Source organism: Ochotona princeps, chromosome 10, assembly GCF_030435755.1.
Source record: "Ochotona princeps isolate mOchPri1 chromosome 10, mOchPri1.hap1, whole genome shotgun sequence".
In the NCBI taxonomy this organism is placed as follows: domain Eukaryota; kingdom Metazoa; phylum Chordata; class Mammalia; order Lagomorpha; family Ochotonidae; genus Ochotona; species Ochotona princeps.
The window spans coordinates 59,607,452-59,626,201 of NC_080841.1; positions in this window are offsets into that span (position 1 = coordinate 59,607,452).

Genomic DNA, 18,750 nt, shown 5'->3' on the forward strand with positions numbered 1-18,750 from the left:
GGATTATAGTCTCCTCTGTAAAGAAAACTCAGGTACTTGACACATAAGAGAATTTTTTATCCCTAAATTTATATGACTAATTCCAGGTAACATGTCCTTGGTGTCCCTTTTATTAGTCAGAGCCATCTTCTTCTCATAGAATTATCTATCCAGTTTCGGGGCATTTTTCATGTAATTTAGCATTTCTTCCACATTAGTATCTTCATGTTAACTACATAAAGGCCATAGATTGCTTTTAAAACCTAAAACACAAAAATAGAACTAACATAAAAACAACATGGATTGTTTCATCAATGTGATTTGAAAGGGGAAAGTAAATAAAATACTCAGGAAATAAAAATCCCATTTTGGATATTTTTACAATAAAAGTCAAAATTTAGCAACGTTGCAGTGCTATATAATATAATCACATGTTTAACACTCCATTTAGTAGAGACATCAACAGAGAGAGAGAGAGAGTAGAAGAATAGTATTCCATTCCTCAGGAGTAGAGACAGAGACTGAAAATAATAATAAAATCCCAGGATGTCAATTTCACCCTTATAGCTTACATTTCTTCGTAATCTATTTATCATTTATCAAGGATCATGGAAAGCACACAATATTTGTCTTTTGGGGACTGGTTTATTTCACTAAGCACAATGATTTAGTATTGTATCCATTTAGCTGCGAAAGGCAAGATTTTGTTTGCTTTTATGGATGAGTCATATTCCATAGTATATACGGCACATTTTTTTATCCAGTCATTTTTAATGGGCATCTGGATTGATTCCATATCTTAGCTAGTATGAATTGAGCTGCCATAAAAATGGGAGTATAGATAACTCTGTCATATACTGGCTGCATTTCGTTTGGATATATTCCCAGGATTCAGTTGGCTGGGTCATATGGTAGATCTATTTTCAGATATCTGAGGAGTCTCTGCATTGTCTTTCACAATGGTTGTACCAGTTTAAATTCCCACAAGAGTAGATTAGAATACCTTTCTCCCCATATCCTTGCCAGCATTTATTATTTTCTGATTTCTTTATGGTATCCCTTCTAACTGGGGTGAGGTGAAACCTCACTGTGGTTTTTATTTGCTTTCTTTCCTGGCTAGTGAACCTGAACATTTTTTGGTACACCTGTTAGCCATTTGAACTTCACGCTTTGAAAATTTCCCGGTTTATGTCTTTTGCCTTTCATTGGTGGAAGAAGATATTGTTGAACAAAGACTGCCCCCTCCCCCAGGGTACATTGCATGAAGAAATATAATGAGTACAAATAAAAAATGATGGTAAATTTGCTTACAGACACACATGTTTTACTCACCAGCCCCCACCGCATAACTTCAGGAATAATGAAATTCTTTATCCTCGGGATTTAAACTGTCCTTCTTTGTGCTAATGAAGGTAAAATTGTTGCCAGCAAGGGCTGAGGTCACAAGCCCCTTCTTGCAGGGCTTCCTGCTCTGGCCAACTTCTGCCTCGCTCTATGCAGAGGGAAAGAACGGTATAACTGGTATGGAAGCTGCTTGCCCCTCTCTGACGCTTTCAGTTAATGTTAACATCATTATAGTAAAATCACTATAATGGACACTCCTACTCCCATCATGCATCTGACACCATAACACTCCATACCTTTCCAAAAAAATGACAGGAAACCCTGCCCCCAAACACCAACCCCCACAGATATTCAACTAAACCCTACCCCACGTAACCTTCTCAATGTCTCCAGGTCATACAAAGCAAAGATCCCAATCCTAGTGTGGCTCATTCTTGAGCATGCCTGCATTCCCTCTCCCTGGCTACTTTTGCTCTGAATGGAAATAGCGCTATTCCTCTGCTAACCTTCACCCTAATCTCCTTCAAAAATTCTTCGTTACAATGGCAGAAACAAGCCTGTAATTACCCAACCAATGACACCTTGACCCAGCAATTTCCCTGATAGAGAAGTGATGTCTGCTTATGCAAATGAGCACAGCTCACTGGTGATTTCACCTGGGTATTGGGTAAAGTGGAAGGGACAGGAGAGAAGATGAAGAAAAAGGGCAGATAGTGCCTGCCAAGCAGAGAACAGTCAACCTTCTCCATCCAGGCAAGCAGGGCAAACAAGGTGACGAGTACTCTGTCTACCCTGGCAGAAGTTGAACCCACTTTCCTTGAGTAGCATATTTTCAGGGGGAAGAATTTAAGTGAAAAAGAAAAGGATGAAAAAAACACTTTTCCCCAAAAAACGAGAGGAACATGAGGAGAGGAAGAGGGAGAAATTATGTTATTGGTGATTTTCTGGGAATTTTTATCTCCGGACATTATTACCCTGGTGTTATTTAAGCACATTTACTTATGAGAAACAAGGATTGAAGAGCAAGAGAAAAACGAAACAGAGTTGTTACAAACACATTGAATATGAGCCCTGGCCTGTTGTTCCTGACATGTGCAGGATAGGCTTCTTGCCCAGGAGCTCTGCATCTCAGGGATCTGCTTGGTTCTCGGTGCAGCGTGGGTTCACAGGATTCCCTCTCAGAGCTTCTGTCTTTCAGAATCCCTGTAAGGATTTCCTGTGAGACTGCCAGGCAAGTCCGTTCTTGCTCTTTCTCTGTCTCTTTCCTTATCCCCAGCTGCTCCTAACCCATTCTCTCCTCCACACAGCGTTGTAAAGCACAGTTTATCAGAATACAGAAAGTGAAATGATCTGAAAACTGGTGTTCTCCAGTCATCTATCAGTGCATAAAATTCTAAGAATATATGAAGTTTTGATCTTATTACCTGAATGACCCCACATGGCAGAGTCTCCTCTAAGATTTTGAATCTGTGAAGAAACAACAGGATGGAGTTAACAGCTAACCCTTGTGCCATTTGCTTCCATTCCAAAAGTTATGACACACTTAATCTTAAAAGGATTTGAATTATTTATGTTCAATAATTTGTCACACATTCAATCTCTGTGGAATAAAAATCACTTCTTAACTTCCTTCTTCTCATCCTAAGAGACCTTTTCTGATGGATTTAATTATAGTCCAGTGTAGCCGTGAAGAGTAAGCCAGTAGCATTCAGTCCTATTTTTAAAACGCTGAATTTTAGCTAAATCTTGGGAAATAGTGTTATTGACCTAGAAAATCACAGGACTAAGAACAATAGATATGAACACTCACAACAAGCAGTGCAATCAGAGCTATTCATCCTGGCCTAACTGGAAGACGCTTGTCTGTAGAAGGAAATGACCCCCTTCAATTTTGGACTGACCCAAAGGTCATGGATCTCTGGTCCTTTATAGAACAACTTCCTGGCAACATCAGTGTCTCCATTCACATCACAAACAAGCCGGTGGATTCAAGATCTTTGGCAAGGAGACGGCTTCTCCAGGCATCCTTCCCTCTGCTGGGGTCCTAAAGGAGCCAAGTCCCAACTGCCAGTTCTTCACTCCGTCAAAGGGAAACTAGTAAAATAGCACTTCCCACCCACCCTGTGCTGTTTACACAATACCGCCCCTGATATGCCCCTAATTTCTAATTCAAACTGGAGCCAAGAGTTCTCCAGGCACTCAGGAACACACAAACAGCCTAAGTCTTCCATTTATTGTTTTGAGATTTTTTTGAAATAACAAGTCTACAAGAGGGCAGGGATAACAATTGGAAACTCGCTGTGTATCAAAGTGCTCAAGAAGCCCACAGCTGCGAGCATCGTTGGAGTCTCCAGGTTGATCCAGTGGTGCCCCATTGTTGCTGCCTTGAAGTGAGGACACAGGGATTACCATCTACCATCAATTCCCTCTCAAGGGCAAGACAGGTGTGCAGAGGGGGAACCCCACAGGCTAGTGAGCAGGACTACTGGGCACCAGGAGGTGGATCAGAAGAGGTTTTTGGACCTCAGGAGTGTGCAAGCCTGCACTTTTAAGGATGAGGACTTGGAGATTTGAAAGATTTAGGAGCTCCTGCTCCAGTTCTTGCTTATCTTCAGGCAAGAAGAAACTCTCTGAGAGGAGAGCACCAGATGAATAATCCTGGAACTTGGGCTGGGGTGTCCTGGGGGTCATGCAATCTCATCGATGGCCTGCAGGAGTGCATCCACCAATACTGGAGCTATCTGGGACACCCCCCCCCCCCCCGCCCAACCACAAGAGTCTACAGCATATTGCTTTACAGTCCTTGAAAATATCTTTTCCCATCCATCCCTGGGAATGTGCAAAATGCAAAAATACACATGATTGCTCGTGACATTTTGTAAAATAGGAAATAATCTAGATGTCTAGATACTAAGATGCCAGGCACGACATTTCAACAAAATAAAGAAAGCCACAGTATATTGAGAAGTACAAAAATGTTTTCGCATGATTTCTAGCAATGTAGAGGAAAGCACAAACTAATACTAAGTCAAAAGTGTGGCATGCTCTGAAATGTAAGGCTTGATATCAGTATGGGCTTAGGAAAGAAAGATTAGAAGAAAATAATGCACAAATCCCTCAGTATTCCATAAGCTGTTTTGTTATATTCTGTATTTTCTAGATTCTCTTGAGTAAATTATACTTATGGTCCAATACAGGCTGTTTAAACTCATTCTGATTATATTATCACTATCAGCTTCATCAAATCTTATCATTTATAGAATTGAATTTGCATGACATTGGAAACCCACTCATCATCACCTTTTCGTCACAAAGGAGGCAGTACAGGGCAGGCCAGTGTCATAGGGTGTCCCATGTTCAGTAAAGTGAGTCATTATGTCTTGTAACATCTGGATTCAAACCACTGGTGTAGGTGATGCGTAAATAGAAGAACTTTCTACTCCTGTGGTCTGTAAACATCTGTAAGGCAAAAATAAATTTATAAATTAACTACAGAGGAAACCTCTGAAAACCTAGTTAGAATTGCAACTTTGCCAACTTCCGCTGGTTACCTCTTGTTTCTTTTGTGGTCCAATGGTACAACTCTTGGGGTAGCAGTCACTCCTCATTGTCCTGCAGACTCCCAAACCTTGAGTGCATTCCTGGTCTATGCCAGCTCCCTCTCCAGAGCAGATCTAAACATGATACTGAGATTCTTAGCCAGTTAAAGTCTTCTCATCACTCCAAATGTTGGTCCTTCTTTATAAAGTTAGGATGACACATCCTGAGAGGAAATTCTACCCACATTCCTTCTCTGCCCCAACGCTGGTGCTGTCCCATTTTTGGTGGAGAATCTGTAGTTTTGACTTATTCTCTTTGTGCAAAAGTCTACATAGAGATCCTGAATTGTTGTTATTTGAGTAATGTCTGAAGACCAAATCAGAAGAATGGGGAATGTAAAGAGAACCCCAACCATGAGTTGCATGATGGGCTTCCTGGTGGAGTCAAGGTCACAGCTGGCTTCTAAGTTGTGAAGTCTGGAGGATGTCCTTGCTCACCTTTGCCTGTGATGGCTGCTGAGTGCAAACAGGGTGTTCTGATCTCCTGCCCCAGGCATAATTATTGAACCAGGATTTTGCCTAGTCCTGCTCAGCCACACTCTACAGATTGAGCATATATTTTGTGAAAAATATTTTGCTAGACTTTTAAAAAAATTATTGATTGGGGTTAATGCGGTGAGTCAATATGCTACTCCTCCACCTGTAGTCCCAGTATCCTGTACAGCTGGCCGCTCCACTTCCCATCCAGTTCCCTGCTTCTGGCTTGGGAGGCAGTGGAGGATGGCCCAAATTCCTGGGAGACCTGGAAGAAAATCCTGACTCTTGGCTTTGGATTGGCTCAGCTCAAGCTGTTGTGACCATTTTGGGAGTGAACTATAAGATGGAAGATCTTTCTCTGTGTGTCTTTTTTCATCTCTGTGTAAATCTACCTTTCAAATAAGAATAAATATATCTTTTTTTAAAGACTTTTTTTTATTGGAAAGCCAGATACACAGAGAGGAGGAGACACAGAGAGGAAGATCTTCTGTCTGGTGATTCACTCCCCACGTGGTCACAACAGCCAGAACTCAGCTGCTCCAAAGCCAGGAGCCAGGAGCTTCTTCAAGGTCTCCTAAGCAGGTACAGGGTCCCAAGGCTTTGGGCCATCATCGACTGCCTTCCCAGATCATAAGCAGGGAGCTGGCTGGGAAGTGGGGATTAGAATTGGTGCCTATATGGGATCCCAGCTAGTGCAAGGCAAGGACTTTAGCCACTAGGCTACCATGCCTGATCTAAATAAATATCTTTTAAAAATCATTCACTTAGTGGGGCGGAGCTGCAGAGAGCAAGAAAACACTCCCACCAGGTCACTGCCTGCCATGGCTGTGGCTCGGGCTGGGCAGGACAGAGGTTGTAGCCAAGAACACAATCCCAATGGGCCTTGTGGGTAGCAGGAACCCAGCTACTCACCTCCCAATGTTAGCATCAGCAGGAAGCCAGAGTCAGCAGGCAGAGTGAGGCATCAAATCCAGGCCTACTGATGTGAGACCAAATCTTATCTGGTCCCTTAGCCACTAGGCCAAGCACCTGTTCTTCCCCAAACCTTTCTCCTGCCCTTTCCTCTGTTTTATGGAAGATAAGAAAAAAATGGAGCTCATGGGTTAAAAGATTTTCTAGCATTCTGAGAATACTTAACAACCCATACAAACATAACAGAAAAGGAGAAGAATATTAAAAAAGAGAATTTTTAAAAAAGTGGTAGGACTTAAAAACAACAACAAAAAATGAGGGCAAGGGGATAAAAAGGTAGAAAATGAAAAACATGCACAGTAGTTTTTGAAAACTGGTTTGTTGTTGATGATGTTTGCTTCTTTTTTTTAAATTTATTTTGAAAAACAGAGCTAGAGAGACAGAGACAGAAAGAAACCCTTCCAACTGCTGGTTCATTTTCCAAATGCCTACAATACCCAGGGCGAGGCCAGGATGAAGCCTGGACAAAGCCTTGCTAGCCTCCTTCGTGTTTGATGGAGATCCAGATACACGAGGCATCTTCTGCTGCCCCCGCCATCCCCCCATTCCCGGAGTGTGCAACAGCGAAGAGCTGGAGCAGAAGCAGAGGTGGGACTTGATTGCAGGCACTCTGAAACTGGATGCCGGCATCCCAAAAAGGGAGCTTGAGCTGCTGCACCATAGCGCCCTTCCCTGTATTGTGTTTTAGTCTTTGAGGATTTCAAAGTACTTTTGAAATGAATTACTCCATTTAATAATTGCATATCCTTGCTAATTTAGTAGCACAGGAATTTTGATCTCTACCGCCCACATCTCTGAGATGTCCAGAAATTAAATATTTGGCCAAAGACAACCCCACACACTCACTCACCCATACACAAAAGTGCAGTTGAGAGTTGAAGCTAGGTATCTTGATTTTTAATGTTTCGGTAGAACATAGAGCCAAGTTGGAAGGAAATAGAAGACTTTTTGAATGTCTTTAAGGGCTGTGCCTGTGCAAGTTTCATAATCTTTTATTGAACAGGAGCATAAAGGCTAATGTTGTATTACGCATCTTTTCCTTGGCATATCAAAATCCTTAAGGCCTTCTACGTAAGCACATGCTAATAAAAATATACTAAAGCTTCTTATGTTGTTTTTGCTTTTTTGAACTGCTTGCAATGTTCCCAATGAGTTTCTTTAAAGCTGCAGAGCAGTGAGTTTGTTGGTGTGCATCCATTTATTGGAGTGCATGCATTTATTTCCTTAAATTTTTTCAGGTTCCCAACATAGTCTAGATGTTGGGCAAGACACAAGAAAAGTTCTATTCCCATTGTGATTCAGTGGGGTTGAGGGTAGTGCCATGGGCTATCCCAAGACACTTTTCCTTGTTACCATGGCTCCTGATAATTATGCTCTAGCCATGGTTATGGTCCCCATCCAGCCTCTCCATGGCTCTTCTCCTCAGCAATCCATTACCTCTCAACTTCTCCAGGAAGGACTTTGAGTTGCTTTCTGGTGTTGTTGCCCTATGCCTTGTGGACATTACAAGGACTCCCGGGACAGGAAGCAGGCAGGTGGAATCCCCTCTTCATCCCTGTTTCCAGATTCAGGAGCCTGAGCTCTCCACCTGAGGACTTTTATGGGACAGAGACACCCCCCACCAACACCTGAAAGTTGTTCCACTAGAGAGTCTATCCAAAGCACATGAAATCTGTCTTCTTTTCCTATTTCCACTAAGTCCCAGATGTGTATCATGATACTGATGCATTATTGTGTCTCTTCTTGTTCTCAGTCAGGAGAGGAAAGGTGCACATATACCTGACAGGGTAAAAACATGGTGAAAGTGGACTTTTTGGATGTTTTAGGCTGATCCTTGCATTTATTAGGTGGAAACTATTGATGGCAGCCCAGAGAAGCAAGGGAACTAGGGGATGGAAGGGGATGGGAAGTCAGGGGGCTTCCCATCTATCCCAGTGTTGCATATGGTGAAGTAAAGCTTTGATGTTTAGGGGCAAAGAAGAAAGCAGTAAAGACCTTCTCTTTAAGCAGGAAAGCTGAGGAACGCTGGTTTGGTGTCAGGATGATTACTTTGATCAACAGGGAGGATGTGTACAAGAATTCATCCAATTTGCTGGCATTGCCACTTATAAAGCAAAAATGTGAAGCAGTGTTTTCTAGATGCCAAGCTCCATGCTAGGTGCCAGAAAAGCAAAGACTAACAAGACAGAAACTTCCCCTTGTCTGTGATGGAAAAGCAAGATTTTGAAGAGTTCTTTCAAGACAATTGCCATAAAGGCACTGGAGGTGTTGAAAACTCAGGACATCCTGGGTGTGGCAGTTGTCTAGGCAAAGGTAAAAGGTGCAGTTGGAGTACACAGAATTGATAATCTGGACTTCATTCATAACCAGGCACAGAAATTGCTCCTGTTTATGCAGCTTCCATAGTCAAAGTTCAAGACAGGGCAATGTCATTAGGCAGGAAGACATCATCAGAGCACCCATGGCCTCCTCTTGGGACCTGCAGAGCTACTGCAGGAGGAATTGAAAGGAAGGTTGTTCTTATATTTGGCGTCCCTGAGGTCTTAGCAGTGTTTGAGGAAACTTAACCAAGATAGAGAGGAAGTTAATCAAGTTTCCATTCTTGGAAATCTGAGTGGCAAGCCACAAAGAGCAGGTGTAAAAACAAATGAGTGCTTCCAGCAAAGAAATCCTAAAATGAAATTGCCCTTACTCAATTTGCAGCATGAAAGCTTTCATCTACTTCATGTCAGTAACTGTCCATGGAACAAATCATTGTTATTTACTTCAGGTTGAGGGAGGATAGATGTCTTGGTTAGTTAAAATTAGAGTGAACACCAGAACAACAGAACACCACAAAATAACAGTTGCTCAAGTAAAACAGATATTTACTTCTATCACATACCCTTGTAGATGGGCAGTACAGATTGGCAAGATGATTGCTAAGGACCTGTACTCTGATCTCTCCACTTGACATTTTCAGTATGGCAGGACTTTAGTTTGCAAGGTTACCTCATGATCCAAAAGAGCTGCCAGGTTCCAGCTATCATAACTTTAAGGGAAGAAAAAGAAAGAGGGAAAACAGAAATGCAAAAGGGGCTCTAATTGGCAATTTATGCCTTTTAAGAAAACTTTCTGGAAGTCCCATTCAACATTTTAATGTACATCTCATTGATTCTTGCTTATTTGAATGGTCAGTTACTTAGTACCCATACAAAAATAGAAATTTTATCTTTGATAAGTGGGGAATGGTACATATTGAGAAATACCAGAAGTCCCTCCTACAGAGTCTTGTTTTTTCTTTTCTTTTATTCCCTTGTTTTTCTGTCTTCCAGCTGCCCTCCAGCCTCCAAATTCCACTCCTTTGCAGAACAAATAAGTCTCACTAGTTTTCTAATGAGATATATAAAGAGACAGACAGACACTTAGTGGGGGAGAGACCAAATAGGTAGATAGACAGGTAGAGGGGGCATCGCCTTGGTGCTGTGTTAGGTTATCTCTCTCTGCAGTGCCAGCATCCCACATGGATGCTGAGTCAAGTTCCAATGGCTGCACTTCTGATCCAGTTTCTTGCTAATGTGACTGGAAAAGCAGTGGAGGATGGCTCAAGTTCTTGGCCCCCTAATCACATAATAGACTGGGGAGAAGCGCCGTGCTCCTGGGTCAGACTGGCCCAGCTTTGACCCTTGTGACTATTTGGAGAGTGAAGCAGTGGCTGGAGGATCTCTTGCTCTATCTCGGCTTCTCTCTTTGTTAACCTGCCTTTAATAAAAATAAATAAATGTTTTTTAAAAAAGAAAGGTGGATAGATATATAAACACACTAAATAGGTAGAGAGATGATAAATAGACACATATAAAAAGGTGCAGTGGCTAGACCAATTTACCATAAGGAATATCCATATTGCTGACATGATCATGGAGACTGGAAAATATTACAATCTGCTATGCACAGTACGAAGACTCAGGAAAAGCGGTAGCGAAGTTCAGGCTAAAACCAAGGACATGAAAAAAAGAGGAGCCACTCGTGGAAGTCCCAGTCTGAAGGCAGAAAAAGAGAAGATGAGACATTCCAGGTTAAGCAGTGAGGCGGAAAAAAGGGATCAAATTTCTCCTGCTTCTCCCTTACTGGTATGTTGTGGCCTTTCAGGGGATCGGATGATGCCTACCAACATTAGAGCAGACCCCCTGTCTTACTCAGTCCACTGACATCATATGCTAATTTCATTTTGTGCACTCTCAGACATACTCCCAAACAGTGTCTGCTCTGGCATCCTCTGGCCCAGTCAAGCTGCCACATAAAATAAGCTAGCATCCCCACTTCCACAAAAGTTGCTTTCCCTCAATAGAACACAGCAGACTCTAGACTCCTCAGATCTGGATGGAGACTTCTAGAACACACCTGGTCCACACAGTCCAGTGCTGGGTACGTTCATGTCCCTTGGTCTCAGGGATGTGGTCAGTGTATTATGGCACAATCCAGCTGAGCATGCTGGATTGTACAAAGGCTGGGTCTTGTCCATCTTTTTTCTTGGCACATGGTGGCCACGTAAGAGGCAAGTGTCCAAAAGGTTTGTTCTTTTCTTCTCCGTAGAAGCAGAGGTAGACACAATTGAACTGGGGTTGGTGGGACCTTTGAACTGTTGTGTATTGTCTTAATAGTAGAGTGGCAGTATTGGTACATGTGTAGTAACTAGAGTCTGTAGTACAACTATGAGCAGAAAAGTCAGTCTTGACATCCCTGGGAAATATCCTTTTGCCCTCTTGTCTTTCCCCGCTCGGGGGGCTGGCTTGCCAGTGGTGTGTTGGGCAGACATTGCTGAGCCACTCTGTCCTTGCTCTGCTTGTTCTTGTGCTTAGTGAAATGCCAGGGTAAGAGATTCTCCCTTAGCATAAAGAGAGGACATTTCACACGGTGCACAAGTAGGTCTTAGAAACTGAGACCCTTCTGTTTCTTCTAGTCCTGGAATCCAGTCTTGCTGTTAGATGGAGGAAGCCGAGTTTATCTATGTTGAGGATGCTACACTGACAACATTTCCTTGCTTTCAATCATTCAATCTTTGGCAAAATAGGATTGCTGACACTATCCCCTTACATAACTTCTCAAACACTTTTTCCCGCAGGACTTTCTGCAATGAGAGAATTCTTTTGACTGCTTTTTTCAAAAATTTTTTATCTTCCACCACAGTAATTATTTGGTAGGTGCTGTTTATTACAAGCATTAAGGAAATAGATCTAAATATGAAAAGAATATAAAACGAAAAAGAAGGAAGAAAAGAGAGGGACAAGACAGGCTATCACGAAGCTATCTGTGTAGATTTAACTTAGGGCTTTTGCTAAGAAGTCTGTACTTTGGATGTTTCCAGAAATTTTTTTCACTGGTCTTGTTTGTTTCTCTGCTGACCTTTAGCTATACCTTGTCCTTGAATTCTTTCTTGCATTGGAGTAAAAATCTAGACCTAGCCACTGCATAGCAATGCCAGGGCTGGTGTTCAGTGGCTCAGACCTGCTATGTCAATGATATCTTTGCTATTTCTTTCCTCCACTGCAGAACAGGAACCCAAGTTTAACAACAGCATCAACCCATAAGCCTCCCATTCCGCAAGCATCTTTGTCTGACTAATTATTGCTCTCAATGCTCCTACTTGTTTCTGTTCAGGCATGACAGCCCACTGAGGCCTGCAGAAGATGTCTAGAACCATGATGGCAGAACAAATGGGACAACTCTCCCAGCCAAGCTTTGACAACAAGTATTTGGAGAGTGGAGACGCTAAGGTGGACTATGTCAGCCAAAGACCTTGGAAGGATTTCCTCAACCTTGGAGCCATGAAATCAACAGCATCTCAGAATTATCTAAGCCATTTAACCAGTACTCTCGAAACGTTCCACACTGGGAATCCTAGGATTGCATAAATTGGCTGTCCCCCTTCCCCAGGGTCTGATGTAACTAAGCTGCTAGGAAACAATGATCTCATCCACTTTCCTCCATTTCTTGACACTGCCCCCAACAATTAGTCAGTTAGTCCAAATGGGACTTCTCAATTATATAAACATCATAAAAATAAAATAAATATATTTTAAAATAATAAAAATTTAAATTTTTAAAAAAATGAACCTCAAATAAAATAAAATTATTTTGTAGCTTTATTGGGAGGACAGGGAACTGGAATATGTGTATATATCTGTGTGAATATGTCTGTATATCTATTTGTGTGAGTATGTCTATATATGTATCTGTGTGAGTATGTTTGTGTGTATGTGCCACAAGAGAGAGAAAGACAAAGAAAATGCTACATATTAAATTTCCAATGTAGGAAAAAAATAAAGCCGATTCTGAAAATCAAAACATGAGAAGGGTATTAGGCACCGTTGCAAATACAACCCTTGGGATTGCCCACACTCTGTACCAGAGAGTTTGAATTGCAGCTTCCCTTCTGACCAGAGCACACCCTGGAAAGCAGAACTTCAAGTACTCAGCTCCTTGGTATCGCTATGAGAGACCAAAATGGGGTTTCCAGCTCCTGGCTCCTGGCTTCAGCCTGGCCCAGCTCCAGCTGGGGAGTGAACAAGGAAATGTAAGATCTCTCCATTTCTGTTTGCCTTTCAAACATACACATTAATAAGTAGAACAATTTTAAATTCTTTTAAAAAGCAGCATAAACATTTTATCAGGAAGATGAAACGAATCGCAAAATAAAGAGCTAAGAAATATTCAATAATTGTTTCTGACAAATAACATAGTTTTAAAATTATTTTACATGTAATTTCTATAAACTTTAAATTTAAACTACAGGAAAAAATACCCATGTGAGAAACGTAAATGATGTTATTCCTCAAGCAAATGTTCCTTAAAACATTAACAGACTCTTAAAAACTAATTAACCTGTATCTTACTTATGTAGCATGAATTTTCTTCTCTTGGTTAAAAAAAAAGGATGACTTGTAACAGAAAACTATATCGCTAGCTGTAAAAGTAACAGAATTAAGTCCAAATTAAACTAGGATGCACACAAAATATTTTGGCTTCTTTACTGAAGTGTAATTTATATGCAGCAAAATATATTTTTTTTACAGATTTATTGATTTATTTTTATTAGAAAGGAATTTTTACAGAGATAAGGAAAGGCAAAGAGAGATCTTCCATCTGCTGGTTCACTCCCCAAATGGCTGCAAAGTGAGCTGATCTGAAGGCAGAAACGAGGAGCAGGTCTCCCCTGCGAGTGCAGCATCCGAGTGACAGGGGCCCAGGTACTTCTGCCTTCACCCGCTACCTTCCTTGGCATTCGTAGGGAACAAGACGGACAGCGGACGAAGCAGGACTCAAGCCAGGCACTGAAACACGGGATGCAAGGACCCCATACATTATCTTCATTTTTATGCCAAATGCATCAACATTTTTGACAAAATTTCATGACAGCTCTTCTTCTTTTTTTTTTTTTTTCCTCCACTGGCTTGGTTACAAACTCTTACTCCCTAGCAGAAAAACCTTCTCAGTAGTCAATTATGAAAGAGGGAACAAGGGACCAACAGTGGAATCCGCTTCTTCTGGGTAACCCAGCTCAGTTGCTTAGCAACCATCAGAATAACTGTATTAGTTTAGTGGATTCTGAACAAAAAAGTAATCATCTTTTATCCCCAGATAGATAGGAGATGATGTTATTCCAAGTGAAGTGGAGGAAAAAATAAAAACCATGAAAATGGAAAGCAAACACATCTAGTAAATAGATAGCTAATGGTCCCACCCGTGTGCAGAGCACTCAGTCCCACTGAAGACTTGTTCTGCGAGGACCAATCTGCATTTATATTAAATGCCAGGATGTGAGACCCTGGTGTGCAAAATATCTCCCCACCCACAAACAAGTGATGCCAGAAATAATTAATAATTCACAACTGACATAAAGAGAAATGTGTTAACCTTTATTAGCACTGATAATGCAAAAATCCATCTGAAATGAAGGAGACATATTGCCTTATCCGTGTGTCCCTTGCAGACAGAGAGCAAGAGTTCCAGAAAACATTCCTCCACCCAGAATGTTGAGGAAATGCCTCCCACAGCAAATGGTACAGGTGTGTTCACCTGATGCCTTCATTTCAAAAAGAATCAGATTTCTCGTGCAAACTGCTGACGAAAGTTATTTTTTCTTCTTTCTCACTTCCTCAGGAGTTTTGCCAACTTGCAACTGTTACTTCCTTCTCATTATCAGTGCCTCCTTCCTAGCACCCAACAATCTAATCTGGCAGAAATAGCCCTGCTAAAAATTGTAGATTTAATAAGCAGAATATCCCCCAGCTATTTAATACAAAGTGTTTAATAATCAATTAGAGATCAGTTTCACTTAGTTTTACAGAACTGAGACGGAGACACAATCCGGTCAGCCTCACTTCTCAGCTATTCTGGGAGCTGTTCTCCTCTTGCTGCCAGACATGAGATTTCTTGCTTTTTAAATCATGCCCCCGAGGGAATGGAAGCGAAGCTGTGGTCATGCAGTTTTCTGGCAGTGCCTGGATATCTAGTAAGAGACAACTTTGCAGTTCCATTTCTCAAAGGGGCAGAGTTGACTGCCAAGTAATTAGGTCTAGACGCCTCCCCCTTTGCTGGCATCATAGGCATGAATTCTTCCATAAATGTTTCTAATCACACAGCTTCCTAAGCTGTTTTTTTTTTTCCTGCAAATTTCAATTTAATTTTAAAACACTCTGCTTTTCTTTTTCTGGTTTTCAGTTGTTCCAGACATCCACTTTTGTTCTGAACTGTAGGTTCCACGAGAGCACACAGGAGGCAAACAGGAAAGCAGGCTCTGCAAAAGAGTTTGCAAAAACCAAAAGACATCCTGGGGCCCCCCACAATTTCTGAAAATCTTACTACTGCACGGTGTCACCAAGTGGCTCTGCCATGGCAGAGCCGAGGTGTACCAGCTTCTGAACTACTAATTGTCCAAAGCGTTGTGCTCTCCGCTTGTGACAGTTCACAGCCATGGTTTCTGCTGAGGGGAGATTTTTCAGTTGAGAGAACAGATTTGATGCAAAAGAATGGCTTTGCATCTAAGCAGCCTCTGGTTCACAACTTGCCACATTCACAACAGTGTCCTGAAACTTGATTCTTTGCATTAAAAGGCTTTAAACTCCCAAAGAATGCATCTGTGTTGGTAAATATTAAAATCTGCAAAAATGAACAGATTAACTTTTTGTGTAGTTTTAAATTTAGTGTTCCCCAGATATAGGCACATTATGGCGAAGAAAAAACTAAATAAAGGCTGTGGATCAGAGAGACGCTCTCTGCAATTTAGATTTTGAGCCCACAATAGAACTAAAGTTCTGTTGGGTTCCGTCTCACCTCTTCTTTATCTTTCTGAGTTTTGCTTTCTTCTTTTGTCTCTGCTGTGGCTTTCTGTTGAGAGGGTGAGAAACGAACAATGTTTTAAAAAAAGTAACAACAGCTTTTTGTGCAGCAGTAATGAAATGAATACTTAAAAAAACTGCTACACAATTGAGATACATTATGAACTGCAACCAAAAGCAATAGGCTAGCATGATGTTAGTCTGGCCTGCTGTTGAGCAAATCAAGGCAATAGATATTGATAGCAGATCTTTTATGCATAGACACAATATACACTCCTTATGCCCAATAAGGGTTTTGAACAGTAATTCTTAATGAAACTCGAGGGCCCTCTAAGAGGAGTTATTTTAGTTGTGAGTAGGTGGCTCAGGTGTCCTAAATAGTCCACCCAGAGCTGAAAAGCAATCCAGCAGGTAGCTGAGCTATCTTTTTCAGAGGCAGAGTAATTAAAAATGTTTCCATAATAGTTCTGAGGATTTAGTACAACTCTAGTAGTGTAATAGAAGGAACTGTGGAGCTATTATCTAGAATGCATGGTTTGGGTGAATCTTGAATAGTGTTCATGTTGATTAAGAAGGGGACTGAGGGGCTGAGAAGGCACGAGTGTGAAGCAGATGGTCAGAAACAAGGAGCAGTACTGGGAAGTAAAGGCAGGATGAGGGGAGTGTGAGCACAGTGGCCTGTCCTTCGGGGCCAGGGTCATGCAGCGAGTGATTGACGAGCTGGTCGAGGGTCAGGATGTCTCTGTTCACTGGGCCTTTTGTGGCTCCAGGTCAGGAAAACCTAACAACCCGACAAACATGAAGCATCATTCTGGACCAACGCCAGCTCAGATGTTATCCACACGATTCCTATGGGCAACTACTCTGCATGTCCTCCAATGAGCTCTGTGAAGGTAAGAGTAGAAAAGGTGGGGTCATTGCAGTGGCATAGAGGGTTAAGCTGCTATCTGCTATGCCAGCATTCCATGAGGGCTCAAGCTCCCTGCTAATGCACCTTGGAGGTCAGTAGAAGATTGCATCAGTGCTTGGGCCCCTATACCACATGGGAAATCCAGAAGGAGCTTCTGACTCCTGGCTTCAGCTTGCTGCAACCCCAGCCATCATAGCCACTTGGGGAGTGAAATAAAAGATGGAAAATTCTCTCTCTCTTCCCATGACTCTTTCAAACAAATAAAAAATAAATAAACAAATAAGTAAATAAATACAAGCTGGAAAGTGGCTCTTTGAGCATGTTGATTAGGTAAAATCAGAGCCAGAATTCTGTCAAGTTAAACTGTAGAATCACCTGGAGAGTATAAGATCTGGGAGTGGGAGTGGGCCCACTAGGGAACAGTGAGTACCTCCCTCTTGGGTTGCCATTGCCATTGATGTGAACCAGGACTGGGGCAGGCTTGGTTAGACAGAGAGTGGCACCTGCTCGCAGGTGTGTGGGCTAGATTGTGGGATTGGTTGGGTTGAACTAGGCTTCAATGCCCACTGACATGAATGAGAACTGATTGGGATGTGGGACAAACAGAGCCAGTCTGCTGTACATACTGGCAAGCACGGGAACCAGAGCAGGGGACAGGCCTGGTGGGGGGTTATTGTGGGTCGTTTTGACTAGGTAGCCCCTCCCACTGGCATACGTAAAGGCAGCGTGTGTGGTGGGCAGGATCCGACTGAGCCGCAACACTCATTGGTTTGTGTAGTAGACAGGGCTGGAGGCAGAACTGACCCAGCAATTGCAACCACCAGTGTGTGCATAAGCTGATTGGAGCAACAGACTGTGTTGCACTCTGTGTTGGCAAACACACATAAGAATCAGGTCTGGGATCACCTCAGATGAAGTTTCTTTGGGGATCCCCCCAACTGAAATGCTGGATCCCCCCAACTATGGAGAGAATTACAGGTTCCATGGTTTGATTGTGGAGTGCATGTGTCAGAGCTGCACCTCCTCAGCAGCTTAGATGGAGCAATGGACAGCATATCCAGGTGCACTTGGAGGACATGACAGTACATTGGAGTCAGCAGAGAACATCTAGTACCACAACAGAAAACAGAGTACAGAACAAATTGATCAGCTACCCCAGCCATGTGTTGGCAGTGAATATCTGGGCAAACAAAAAACTCTAAGGTGGATTATGTCAACCAGTGGATCCTGGAGAGATTTCATCATGCTTGGAGTGGTGAGGTTGGCAGGAATTCAAAACCTCTTGAGCAGGACCCTCAGAGCATGCCCCACATCAGGGGCCCTTGGGTGGTGTTTGGTGGCTTTGCTCCATCCCAGGGTGCAGAGGCATTTGGGAGGCTGGGTGTGCCTTCTCATCTCTCCCCTTTCCCCAGATACAGGAAGGAAAAAACAGAATGTGGAAATGGTGATCTCACCCACCTTCCTATATCCCTTGACCCTTATCGTCCTAATCAACTATGTAAAAAAGTAATAATTAAAGGAAAAAATTCAGAACCAGAACTCCAACCCAGATTCAGCTCTCTTTTGCCTCCCTGCCACGAAGGCCCAGGCTTTCACCCCAGTCTGCAGATCTGTAAAATCTCCCACCAAAACCAGACCCCAGGCTCTTAACTTGGAATGCCCAAGGACAGGATTTCTCCACCTCCACCCCTACTGGCAATTGGAGCAATGACTCTTTGCTGTGGGGGGCTTTCCTGTGCACTGTAGAATGCTGAACCTAAGAGCTCCTGGACCTACCCACTAGATGTCAGTAGTACATCCATTCCCACAAATTGTTATCATCAAAATATCTCCAGATGGTGCCCTCTGTAGTCAAACTCACCCTTGTTTGTAAAGCCACATTGGTGTTTCTACAAACCTCCTGGTAATTCTCTGCTCTGTGGGTAACAGGTGTCATCAGAAACAGGGTGGTACTGCTTAGACATGACTGAGTACCTAGCATCCTGGCACCATCACTGAGCAGAAGGATATTGGAAGGACAATACTGGACAAGGAATAGTTCAAATTCAATCTTCCCTTCTTTAGGCTCTGGTGCTTGTCAGCTGCTGAGTGGCCATGAGGGGAAAAGTCCCTTAATCTGTATTACCATAGTGTTCCTTTTGTCCGATGACTT